Raw genomic sequence first — 13797 nt, forward strand, 5'->3', positions numbered from 1 at the left:
GACAGCTTTTTCTCTTTTTTTTCGGTCAATTTTCAGATGGTTTTGGCTGTCTGGCTTTATTTTTTTGTTGACTTGTACGTTTTGGCCATTACAGTTCAATGCCTTGGGCAACGCCGAAAACAAAGCCCGGCCAGCTCATTGTAAATTCAGATTCAGAACTTCGCACAAAAGCCCGAACAAATGGCGGCGTTTGATGCAAATTCGGAGTGCCGAGGCACAATACAATTATTCCCATGATGGGCATCATTTTAAAGCAAGCGCATAAATAAACTATAATCATTTGACTTGAAAACCAGCGCATCCAGTGCTTAATATACTAACTGGAAAACACGTGTCTCTTGAGGTAATTCTATATGACGAGGGTTTCCGTGACAGGATGGAGAATGTCTCGACTTGAATCCCCTCCAGTGGTTTCCCCCTTCGATTCCTCACCTGGGGTATCGCCTGTTCGAGTCGTTCGTTTTGGTTTACTGTATACTTTTTTTATTTTGTTTATTTCTGCGGCTGCTGCGGTTTTAAACAAAAGTCCATAATTTATGTTATGGCTAAGCTCCTCTCTCTCTCTCGTTTACAATTTTATTTTGTTTCTGCGGCCAGGCTTTTGTGCAGCGAACTGAGTTCGATGGGATTGGCAACTGGGCGTGTGTGGCATTGATTTGGGGAGGGGCCATGCTATAAAGTTCAGCTAAGTTCAGGTTTGCGAAAGCACATTGGCTGGAAGTGCACTAAAGTTGGCATTAAAGCTGACTCAGGAGCAGACCACTTGACCCGCATTATGGCCGGATATGTGGGCGCATTTCACCGTCGCTTGTCCAAATTTGGTTGGATAATCGCGCCATTGGCACATGCTGCAATTAAACCTAAGGCTTACAGCTGCCAGCTGCCAGCTCGATAATTAGCCGCTCATTTTGGCTTTTCAACCTTTTGGCTACGGCATGAGGTAATATTTGGCGAACCAGTTTCGTTTGGCCGACTGATTTTCGGGTGAAAGTTAACGATTTCTCAGCTTGTTTGTTGCGTAGATCTGTCGATCTGTGGATCTGTGGATCTCTTGATCGATGGTCAGTAGGTGGGTGCACATTTACCTATCGAGCGGAGAAACTCCCACTCGCCATGGATCCATTTACGATTCCCTCTGACGCTCGAGCTGTTTGGCTTCAATTACCCCGTTCACAACAAATGCCAGTGTTTAAATATTTACAACCAATATATACCAAATGCGCAAGTGTAATGAGGACGTACAGGAAGTTGGCTGGGGAAAGCGCATTTTAATGGCAGCGTTTTAGCTTAAACAGTGTAGCGCTTACCCGAAAACCAATTGCCAGGCAGGATGCTCCATCCGATTACTGCATCTCTCTGCTTCGCCCCGACTGCAGATACTGAAGTCCTGCCATTGCCACTCTGCCACTCTGCCACACAGCACTGTGTCAACTGTCAACCGCAAAATGCGCGCGCTAAAAAAAGGACAACCGAAACCGAAAAAAAAAGTGAAAAAAATAGCAGCTTCCAAAAGGATGCCACGAATTTCGAAAGAGTTCGGGAGTTGAGTCAGATGGGGTGACCTCTGTGTCTCGCACTGATTTCAATTTAAAGTGCAATGAGTTTTGCAGTTTCGTGGCGGTTTTGGTGCTGCTGTAGTTTCGCTGGTGTTGTTGCCGTCAAAGTTGTTGCCAAAGCTTATTTGTTCGTTGTCTGCAAATCTGCTTGCCACATACAAAAAAAAAAAGACACGGACAGAAACATTTGCACTTGTAATGCTTGTAATGTAATGCGCATTGCTGTTGGTGTTTCTTTCTGGTTTTTTGTTTTTGTTATTTGCAGCACAGCAACAAAAACAGACAACGAAACAAGCGCGTTTCGCAAATTAATTAAAACATTTAACAAATGCGCGTGTGGCTGCCGGGTATTCTGCTCCAGTATCCTTTTTGTGTGTCCTCAGCACTTGAGCAAATAAAATGCGTAATTTATGTTACTTCTTCGTGTTTTCGCCCAAAAGCCCCCGCTGCGTGTGCGTGTGTGCGTTTCTCATAATTACTTAGACATACACACAGCATTTACGGATGGAGGACAAGGGCACACAGAGACTTACAATTTGTCTTGGCCTCCCACGCGGCGTATGCGTGATATTTGCGAGTGGAAGGGTTGCGAACGCGTTGCCAGTGACAACTATAAATGTCTTGAAGTTCGAAAGGGTGGGCGGAGGTGGGCGGAATGGGATCCAGGGGTCATAATTAGAGAGCACCAAGCACGAGCACTTTCATAAGCCAAACTAATGGAGAAGATGCTGAAAAATCACCGCCTCTGCCGCATGGTAAACATGAGAAATGGGAAACGTTGGCCCGGGCAACCGCACGAGACAAAGGCGGTAATTTGACGCAGCTGGGAAACAGCAGCAGCAGCAGCAGCGGCAGCAGCAGCAACTGTTGCAGCCACATATAGACACACGCACACTCAAACAAGGCCGCACCGAGTTGACGGCCCAACTAAAAGTCAAAACAAATAATTTGCTATAATAACTAAGAGCGTAGCCAAACAGCTGAAAACAAAAGAAGAGGGCGATGGGCAAAAAAAAAAAACGGAGAAAAAAACTAAAATAATAGGAAGAAATTGGTTGAGAGATAGGCAAGTGGAAGTGAAACAAAGCAAACTCTCATCTCTTGGCCACAAAAGCCAAGACGTAGAGAAAACTTTCTCCTCGGCTAAACGCTTCATCTGCATGAGTCGCTGCTGCCGCCGCTGTGTGTGTGCCAGCTGGTGTGTGTGTGTGCGAGTGTGTGTGTTTGAGTGTGTACTTTACAAGTTGAGGAGCCCAAGATGGGGCTTACCCCTTTCGGGATCGGGTGTATCTTGCCTGGGAAACCCTGCTCCCCAAGCCGCAGAGCTATTAAACGCACACTTGCGACGACTTTTCACACGCAGACACGCCGCAGTTTTCCCCTTTTCCCTCGCTTTTCCACCTCCACCTCCCCCCCTCCAAATCCCTTGGCCAAGTGGATGCAATTTTTGCATTTTACAAAGCAAGTTTTGCAAATCTCGCACAGCTGCGGTTAGTCTCCATTTACATGGGGCCCCGCGAAATCCCCTCCACTCCAGCACAGTCAGGGGGTCTTTCGTTCTTTTCCGAGCGGTGGGGAGATAGAGATACTACCCGCATGGTCATAATTTCGTTTGGTTTTCGTTCCGCTTATCGGCAAACTGCAATCAGCATATAATTTTTGCCCAGCCGCACATAAAAACGAATCGAAACGAAGCGAAGGAAACAACATGTGGCCGACCGCCCGGCTGGACATGAACACCCTCATCGTATCTCATGGCCACGGCCCCATAGTTCATTTGGCAGACCCTCGATAAGGCGGACGACCCTCACAGACCAACCTACCAACCAACCAACCAAGCAACCCCTAGGGGTCTCATTCTGAGTCACAGAATTCTGGGGATTTCGGTTATCAGGGGGATGTGAGTGTGTGTGTGGTGTGGTGTGGCATGGTATGGTATAGTAAGGGCCTTGTGTTGATAGCTGGAAATTGCTTGTTGGACAGACAACTCGGACGTCCCCTTTGCCATCCTCCCCTTATTACACAGTGCAAAATAGCCATAAGTTCAATCTATTGTTCAAGCACTATTTAGTTTAGGGGAATATAGCAAATATGCAGACGAGGGTGACAGACATAATTTCCTAAATGAATCGTATCTAGATTGCAAGTAATCACAACCCCAAGTCATATGAAGGTCTTTTTTTAAAACCCAAAACTGTGTGTTCTGGGTTGATATGAATGCAGATTTTATATGTGACTAATGACTATTAAGATATTCCTTATTTAGAAACGATTTCTTTATAATGTTCTTTAGACGTAATGGAAAAGTAGTCCTTTGGCAACTGTCGCGTTTTTTCTGAGTGCAGATTGCTTTCTGCGGCCAGCTCGGGTAGTTTTTATTCGCTTCGTTTCCGCGTCAATTTCCTTTAATGCGCTGTGGCGTGATGTCCCTTGGCTCGGTCGGTCCGAGATACTCAGCCCTCGTATCTGTATCTGCGTGTTCATATGTATCTGGCGGATACATGCGAGTGTGCCGTACTGTATGCCGTGTGTCTTCATATAACTCTCAATCAGTTTTGCGCTTTATGCGCATTTTTATGGCTTTTGCCCGGCTCAACTGGATGGGTTGTTGTTGTTGGTTGTTTTCTTGTTGTGCGCTTGTTGCTGCCCGGCACTGTATTTTATCTACGTAATTGAGTTCGTTTGCACATTAGCAGCAGAAACAACAGCCCGAGTTTTGAATGGCGGCTGGCTAGAATTATGGCCAGAGTAATTGGCGAGTGCCATGTGTTTTTCCGGATTGCCAAACGCGCCAAACTGCCCAAATGATCCAATTTCGCTTGATTCGATTGCCTGACAGGCTATCGACTTGATTCAATTCACTCAAATTAGTAGGCGCTGGCATTTTGATCCGGTGACGATGATGGTGAATCCGTTACGTATTGCATTTCCACTTTGTGAAATGGCTCATTAAGGTACACATTATCGTTATGGAAATTCTATTAAAGTCTTACGAACTCAACAGACGATTAAAACCTCCAGTCTCCAGTTATGGAACGCCATTGACGGTTATGCCAGTCCTTAAACACCAAATGACCCATCATCGATGCAGACCAATTTCCAGCCCACAAATAATCAAAAACTAATTGCCAAAAAGAGCGGTTAATGGCAAGGGTAATGGGCCAGTTGCGTGCCGAAAATACTTAAAGGTGCCTGCAGAATTCGGCAGGTTATCGCCGGCCAGCAAAAAGAGTTGAAAGAAACTTCAGCTGAATCACGACTTTGGTACACTTTTGTGGCCGAAACGAAGCCAAACGAAACGAAAGCAATCCGAAAGCGAGCCGGGGTAGCATTTCAATCAGCTAACTGCCAACAGCTAACAATCCGGCAACGTGCCGGGGGCAAGGTGTCTTAGAAGCATCGCCAATCGCGTCCAGAGCCAGAGCCAGAGCTGCCAGAGCTTCGCTGCAAATTAGCCACATTTATGGGCATGACCAAGTCGGATTGCCACAGTTCACAGTCGCCACAGTGCCCACAATACGATGGCGGCACTATGGCGTGTAATCGATGAGCACTGGGCATGGCTCTGACTTCGCTTTTGGCCCGGCTATTTCTTTTGAGCCAACTACTACTACTCGTACCGTACTGCCATCCAGAGCTCGGGGGAAAATGCTGCGGTACGTGCACAAGGTCAAGTTGTTTATGGCCAGCACTTGATATTTGATATCATCGCCAGTGCCTGGCCACAATTTGTATTTTGGATATTGGTCTTCAGCCTTTTTTTTTGTTTCTTTCGTGTGGAGTTATGAATATGCATGGCTATGACTGTCTGTCTGACTGCCTCAAAATTTATTTGATATTGAGCGGAACGATCGTTCTCAGGTGGAGAGAGGCGAGTTCATGTGACCCAATCTCTTCTTACTCGAAATCAGGCGATACCTGTGTGTGCTCAGGTTTTCCGTTTGAATCACAAAGCGTTTTGACATGCTTGAAGAAAAAGGCAAATATTCGCTTGACTTTGAGTGCAAACCATGTGCTTTTTTATGATCAGTTGCATTTGGATGGAGCAGCTGGCAGCTAATTTATCTACACACATTTCGCTTTTTATTTCCCTGGTTTCGTTTTCGGTTTCTTTAATAGCTAGCATTACCGTTTTATCAGCTATACTTATATATGCTGAACAGATTTTTTATGAGCACTGTTTTAAAGTCATGTTTAATTGGTTGGAGTCGCCTAGAGCTCTGGAGACTGTTTATGTGCAAACCAACGTTAATTTCAATAATAAATAATGATTTGTTATAGAATAAGGCCTTTAATACTGAATTGCCGGCTATAAAGAGTACACTTTCTCTGATAAATCACTTACACTTGCATTTTGTATCCATGACAGACATTTAAATCCCCTTCCCTGCGATTGACTTCGTATGCTGGCCATGTTCGGTGTCTAGTAGGACATATGTACCATAGATATATCTATGCATCGGCATATGAATGCTGATGATTCTGGAAGCAAAGGGTTATAACTTCGCCTCCCCACCCCCCTTGAAACCAGTATACCCATTCGTCGTCTCGATTGTTTGGCTGCTTTTTGTTTTCCGTTCTGCCATCACTTTCCATTTTCGACATTTGCAAATTTGCATTTTGTCTGTTATTGAATATGTATGACATATAAAAAGCAGACATGGCTGCAACAAAAGCAAAAGTGACAGAAACAGCAAAAGCAACAGAAACAGCAACAATGTGGGCACATTTGTCCCACGTATTCATTTAATTTCTGCCGTGTATTTCATTTCAATCGACTGTTGCTTTTCATTTGGCGCGACTTTCGCGCACCGAGCACCAAGCACCAAGCACCAATTTGCATATGCCGCAGAAAGAGGCAGAAATATGGCTGGCGAAAGAGACGGATAGCACAATACAACTATAGAGCGGGAAACTATGACAACGCCATTTGATCTAAGCGGCATCTGAATGGGCGTCGAATTAAAGCGGCCCGAAATTGAATATAAACTGTGTTAAAATTGAAAAGTCGAGCTGTTCCAGCGAAACGTGTCCGGATTTTCCGGGAATGTCCCAGTGTCCTGGTGTCCCGGGGTTTTGGTGTCCTGGTGTCCTGGTGTCCCGATGTCCTGCTGTTCGGGTGTCCGACGCGTCCGCAAAACTCTGACAAAAGTCCGTGCTTATAGATGGCAGGCACGTGACCCGCCAGCAACATCACCATGCCACCATTTGCAGGCGGAGAATTTAGAGCCAGGTGGTCCACGTCCACCTCTGGGTCCACCTCCACGTTCCGCGGCGGAAAACGGGCGGAAAAGAGGGGAAAAGGGGCCGTCCAGCACCGCCCATTCGAAATTGTTTAATAGAAAAATTATGCACTGATTTGTATTTGTCTTAATCTGCTCCTTTTCGTTGCTGCCTTCGTGACTTCTTTTTGGCTCCCCATTGCCGTGTCGTTTTCATTGCTGGAATCTGGATGGGAAATCGTAGGATACACAGGGGAAAATCTTGTATAAATAGAACAACTTTTTGGGAAATCTTACCCAACTGAAACAAAGGCAGCTTAAGTGTATTATATTGTTTGGGGTAGTTCATCTTAATTGATTTGGCGGTAGGATTTGCATTCAATCGAATGGGAATTAGTTTTCTATTTTAAAATGTAAATGGGAAGTTTCTTCGTGTGTAAGTGGGAGCCTGCGTCTGACTGGCGCTTATGCAAATCGCAGCCAAGAAATGGAAATAAATTGCCAAAGTGTCGTCTGCAAAGGCCAAAGGATCCGATTCGAGTGGGTGGACAGCGAATTGGAGTGGGGTAAGGTGGGGTGGCTATAGCTAAGCTATCGATGGCAGCAATTTCCGGACCGACCCGAAAAAAAATATCCAAAACGAAAACAAAAACGAATATGCCGCCTTTACATGGCAGAGTGGCTGGTCGTAAAAACAAACTCCAGGAATCCGCCGCATCAAATTGGCAGTGGCCGAGAAAAACAAAGGAAAACTCAATTGGAAGCTACTGTGAGCAGCACTCAACACACAAAAACTCAAAAAAAGAAGCAAAGAAATTGGAAGGGCAGAAGTGGGAAAAGCCAGTTACGGCGTTACCGTTTTCCTGCTGCTGCCCCACGCAGCGAGTTTCCGTTTGAGCAGTGAAAATCCATCCCTAAACTGCACAACTTTCCGCCGTAATGCCCCGTAATGTTCGAATCCGCAAACCGAGATCCAAGACACTGGGCGCTTCGATTTGTCAACGATTTGGAATCGCTTGCATTTTTATTGGCTCTGTCGGTGGAGCTGGAATTTCATTTCATTGGCCATTTCGGTTGACCTTCGCGTGGGGGGAGTGAAATGGAATTCCTGGCTGGCGAATTCCTCAATAAATTCCTCAAGTATTTGTTTTCGGTTTAGCATAACTCGAAACATTCGCTATTATTGGCTTTCGCCGCGCATTTCTTGCATATCTGGAACCGAAATTCAATTTGCCCAATGCAATGCGAAAGATTCTCCTCCTCCAAGCGGGATAATCAAATTTTTCACACCTCACAACATCGGAGTACAGCCCGAGGTCGTCAGGTGTCATAATCAAATAAACTTCCACTTCAAACGGCAAAGTAATTAGGCGTTTGTACGGGGCAAAGAGAGATCTGGGCTGGGAGGCCACCGGCCCAGAAATGTTTATTAAACAACAGCGTAATGAGTTGTTGACCTCATGCCGAGAATCGACGGCGAGTGTTGCGAAATTCTTTTGTTTGCCAGGGGTAAATACACACACACATTCCATTTCCCATTTCAAGGAAACGATTCGCGTTGTAATCAGAGTTCAAAACGGTTCAGCAGCTGGCTCTCCGATTGATTGAAAATTAACTCCATCCACCTAATTGCAGCGACAAATTTGAATGCCTGCTTAAACGGGTGACTAGACTCGTTGGAATCGAGTATTCCCAAAAGTCTCTTAAAGTGTGCTATAAATAAGACTCCTCTTTCCCTTTTAAAGCCTTTTACCCAACCAATTATGGTGTGTTAGCAATAAACATAAAGTCAGCTCTCAGCTCTTGTGCAGTGTAAATCAGATATTCCACAGAGGTTCGCCTAAGTATCTTGCAGATACTTTTGTATCGTTAAATTTGACTCACAACTGATTCACTGTTTCAGTGTTTCAGCCGACAAGCAACAAAGAACAAAGTCGACTGACTATCTGGGCACTAGTGCTGTCATCTGCTCGCCGGGGCATTAATGTATTCTAATTAATGACAACTCCCCGATAACATCTCATGGGTGATGAAACTGAGCTAGTTGAAGAGCCCGCATCTCGGTGGGTAATAAAAATATAAATATAATAGCTCCCCATTGGCGCACATAATTTTGTCCACAACTTTCCAGCAAAGACCCCTCGCATTTCGTTGAGACAAAAGCGACCGCCAAAGAGAATCCATTGGGTGCTAAATTAAATCACTTGAAGATGCCACTGCGCGATATTAAAAGCGCATAGAATTCGAGGGAAATCGCTGGGCAGCGCAAAAGTGAAACAGTGAGGAGATTGCAGAGTGTGCGGAGAGTGCGGAGTGGCCAGGGGACTGGGATGCGATGTGACCTACATTGTGGCCAACATTGAGAAGTTGTTTTGGCTGTTGGCAGCGTGATTATTGTTATTGCAGCCCATCATAGAGCAGCAGCAGCAACGACGTTGCAACAACATCGAGGACTGCATGAATGAATGAGCAAACCTCATGATGGGCTAACGAGCAATTTAAGAATTTAATTTATGTACGTACATATAGCGACACAGATACATGACAGACCCAATCCCAGTTCGGGAAACGCTGCCACTGCGGCAGCAACATCGGCATCAGCAGCAGGAGCAACACCAACAGCAACTTGCAACGTGCAACAGCAACATCAGATCTCGCAGCCTAATGACGCAGCCACTTAAGCGGTCTATATGTGTGTATGTTTTTCGAGAGAGCGCGCCACATTGGCTGCGGTTCTTGCAGCAATGTTGCTGCTACAACTGCGGCGTCGCGTCGGCAACATGTAAAAGTAATTGCCAACCCGGATGCTGCTGCTCCATGGCCATGGTTGCCTGGCTGGCTGGCTGGCTGGCTGGATGGCTGTGCCACATGAAAGCCAGAAATTAGAAACGGATCTCAAATTAGAAATGCCTGAGACGCAATGCCAGTGCGACTCCAGTTGTCGCTGTCGTTGTCGTTGTCGTCACGATGTTTGGCACTTGTTCCCTGCCAACAACCCATTTATTTCCCGCCCACCCACACGTCCGCATATGCACATACACACACGTGGGCGGCTAATGCCTTTTTTTTACTGCTGAATATAGCTACGCCTGTCTGCTGCAGTTGGCCGCACACTTGGCATGCTGCCCTATATTCCAGATTTCCTCCTCCTGCCAGAGGAGCAGGAGCAGGAGGAGGAGGATCCACTGGGAGCCATGCGTGGGCGTCAATTGCTGGCAACTCTTGCGTTTTATGCATTCAAAAATTGGCAATAAACGTTGGCCAAAACTTTGTCTGCATTGCTGCACTCGAAACAAAAGTTTCAGCAATTAACTCGCAGATGTGGCACAAGTCGCATGCCACTTAGTTTTTACATTTTTATGTCGCTGGACGTACTTGCCATCAAATTGCTCAAGAATTTTAAATGCGAATGTCACCAGAATTCCTTAGGAAACCAAGTGATTTTCATAAAAGTCACCTATAAAAACGCGGATGGTCATAAAAAATGCTGTCAATAAAAATGGGATTGCATTTATCTGCACCTACTGTCAGAGAAATTGTTGCTCTACAAGATATGCTCTTTTATACAACAATAATGATTTGCTAGGATAATCATAACAGTAATGTGTGTAATAGTACCTATGTTTCATTATTGGCAGGTCTGAAACTGAACTTTTCTGCGAGTGCAGCTATTTTCGCAGCCAATGGGCAGCGCCAAGTTTGCCATATAATCTTTTACACCCGCATTAAGAGCTCACTTGGCCCGACAGCATGGAGTGTGGGGAGTGGAGCCTGTCAGCCGCCGGAGCAGAGCTCCACCGACAACTCAACTGGCAGATACTCCACTTTACAGGAGGGGGTCGCTTTCGAAGTCGTGTGCTCGAGTTACGCCCCCCGAAAGATACTAAGATACTGAGATACCCAGACACTGCCACCCAGATGGGCTCTTTAAGGTGGCAGCTTGGGGCGCTGGGTTAAAGCTGGCCGGAGTCAGAGTTTGCCAGTTTCGGAGCTCCGGCATCAGTCAAGCGTCAAAAGCGTTTGCAGTTAACTGGAAAAACGTTGCCCAAGTTTAGAGACTCGCTCTCCGTCTTCTGCAGTTGTTAGTAGGTCAGAAGTTTCTGCGGCTGTGTGTGAAATCGTTACTCCGCCAAACGTACCTATGTATGTATGTATATATCTAGATACATATGGACGTATATACACAATTATATAGCACAAGTACTATACACCCAACGTGACTTTGTCTCTTTCGCTTGGATATTTTATTGCCGTCTGCGAGTCTCGCTGTGTTTGCTTTCATTTTTATATATGTATGTATTTATGTACAACGCGGCATCGCGACAAACAAACAACAACTGCGATTTTAATGCTGGGTGAATGTCATGTTCTGAGTCGCCGTCTCTATTGCTACTGGTTTTCATTTTATTTCTATTTAACCCACACACACACTTTCCGTAAAAATAGAATCATGTTTGGGCATTTATTCAGTTGGCTTTTCTCTTCGGATTTTAGAAGTTCCAAGTGTCATGGACTTTAATAGAACACCTCGCACATCTTCTTTATGGCGGGGGAAAAGATTTATGATGGTTTCCCATGCAGAAAAACTATCCATAAACTCGAATAAGAAAGGCCTCACAAGCTGAACAAGCCAATCCATCTTGGTTCTATCAACTGTATTTACGCGACTTATTAAAACAGAATGTCGAAATTACACAATCAACACAGATACATCTTAGAGAACAAGCCAGCAGATTTCTCCCTGTGCAGCCCAGATCTTGTGAACTCAAATCACCCAACTTTGGCCCGAAGAACAAGCCAGAGAATCCCAAATGTCTGGCAAATTAACACAGCTCGTAGTTCAGGCCCCTTCCCAACGAAGAAAAAAAACCCTTCTTGCCAAAAAAACAACAAAAGCCCGCAAAACAATGAGGGAACAGAAAAAAGTTACTATTACAAATCAGAACTGCGGCAAAGTTGAAAAGCGCGCTGTAATTATGGCCCCATTCGCAATGGAAAATCGGGGAGAAGGGAAACGCTGTGATTGAAAGTTGAAAATGGGTTTTGTGGCCTAATCCGCCCCGTCCTTCAGCCGGCAGCTGCAGCCAAAAAATTTGCTTTGTCAGTGGGCCAAAATGAGAAAATCTATGGCTAAGTTTATGGCTGTGTGTGTGTGCCAATGTGCCAATGTTAATATGCTTTTCCAGCTAATTATTTTCATTTGCTGCGCCCGCGGTGATTGCCTCATTTTCCACATTTAATTACATAAGTCGAGGTGAAAAGAAAGGAAAACTAAGCCGAAACAATAACTGAAACTGAAATTGAAACTAAGCAAGAGCAAGAGCGAGAGCGAAAAGAAAAGCACCAATGAATTAAATAAATTATCAAATATTCATGTAAATTTAATTCACCGCGATTTTCGCTTTTATTGTCCGCCGCTTCGCATTTAATTAGTAAGTTTTCCACAGCTTTCGTTTGATTTCTCACGAGCGAACGGAAAAGCCGCCGTTCGGGGAATTGCCTGATAAATAAAATTAAGTTTCCATTAAACTTTGATTAGGCCTCCTTCCTTTCCTTTCCTTTTCTCCTTCTAATTGGCGTGCGGGTGCGGGCGGAATTAATGTCTCAGTTTAACGAGCTTACATAAAAACATGAATCAACGCAGTTGCTGTTCTTGTTGTTCTGGTTGTTCGTGTTGTTGTTCATGTTGCTAGTTGTTGGCGGATGTTGGACTGATAAATAAATAAAAACAACAAAAAAGGAAAAAAATGGAAAAAAAACGATAAAATCCCCACTGAGTCTTATCGTAATGAAGCCGCCTTTGTCTTTGACGCACTGAAAATTGCTTAATCAATTGGAAACTGTTCACTCGCATGCAAATGTCAAACTGACAGATGCCGGAAAGCAGAGGGAAAGGAAACGGAAACGCCATTTAAATGGAAACTCCGCAGAAATGAAAGTTCAGCGATAAGTGCGCGTCGATCGGGAAAATAAATAAATACGCTCAGCCGATGGAACTGTGTCAATGTTGGCAATTACCAATTGCAATTAATAAATGAAAATGAAATGCAGCCTGCCTGATTGAATAATTGCCACACTGACTGACTGACTGCCAAACTGACTGAATGAGCGCTGAGCTGGCTTACTGTCCGTCAGTCGCTGACTACTAGCTCACTACCTTACTAGCTCGCTAGCTTCTAAGCCTTCGCTAGACTTATAAAGCGAAAACTGACCCTGAACTACTTTGGATACACATCGCACACATGTGTGGATTTGAGTGCACTGAGGAAAACAAATGGGATATGCTTCCCTAGCGAACTTTTCTATACAAAATGTGAGCTTTACTGATCATAAAGTCATATTTTATATTCCTAAGCACATCTAGCTGAACTTTTGCGCCGTGTTGTAGAGATTCAATGTAGTTTATTCATCATATAGCTAGTGCGCAATTGCTGTGTTTACTCACATGCAATGGATTTTAATGAGAGCCCAGTTGGGAATGGGAATGCAAATGCTAATGGGAATGGGAATGAAAATGGGTATGGGTTCCAGTTCTCCGATTTGGACCGGCCCTAATTAGTGTTTAATCAATCATCTGATGCTTGGCAACATTCAATCACGATGGGGGGCTATCTGCAGCTGGGGAAGATACATTGATGTAGTTGAACTTTGTCGCCGCATGTGGTCGTGATTGAAATGCCGCAAAGTGCTGAGATCTGAGATTCGAACGATCCACCGATATATGGGAACTTTGGGGTGTTTGCTGGAATAAAGAATGCGTGTCGCTAGAAGCATTTGAAAAGAGCTAAGAATACATAGTTATTGTTCGGACTGAACTCACCTTTTGGCATTTCTGCGAGCTCATTTCCGAGGGCCTGAGCGATGATGAGCTGAAAAGATCAAATTTATCATGACACGACAACTGATGAAACATTCATGCCGCCGCATTACCGGCGGAGTCAGAGACCTCAGCCCTTTTTGTCAGGGAAAAGGGCAAACCTCTTCTTTAATAGGCCGTCATAAAAGTGTAAATCCCGAAT

The 13797-nt window shown here is 44.8% G+C and overlaps 1 protein-coding gene across 1 annotated transcript in view; it reads left to right on the plus strand.

Annotated features, from left to right (window-relative positions):
* The window catches only part of LOC122612491 (actin cytoskeleton-regulatory complex protein PAN1), a 34903-nt gene that overhangs the window by 14019 nt on the left and 7087 nt on the right, over positions 1 to 13797 (plus strand). The gene's annotated exons all lie outside the window — the stretch shown is intronic.

Source organism: Drosophila teissieri, chromosome 2R, assembly GCF_016746235.2.
Source record: "Drosophila teissieri strain GT53w chromosome 2R, Prin_Dtei_1.1, whole genome shotgun sequence".
Taxonomy (NCBI): domain Eukaryota; kingdom Metazoa; phylum Arthropoda; class Insecta; order Diptera; family Drosophilidae; genus Drosophila; species Drosophila teissieri.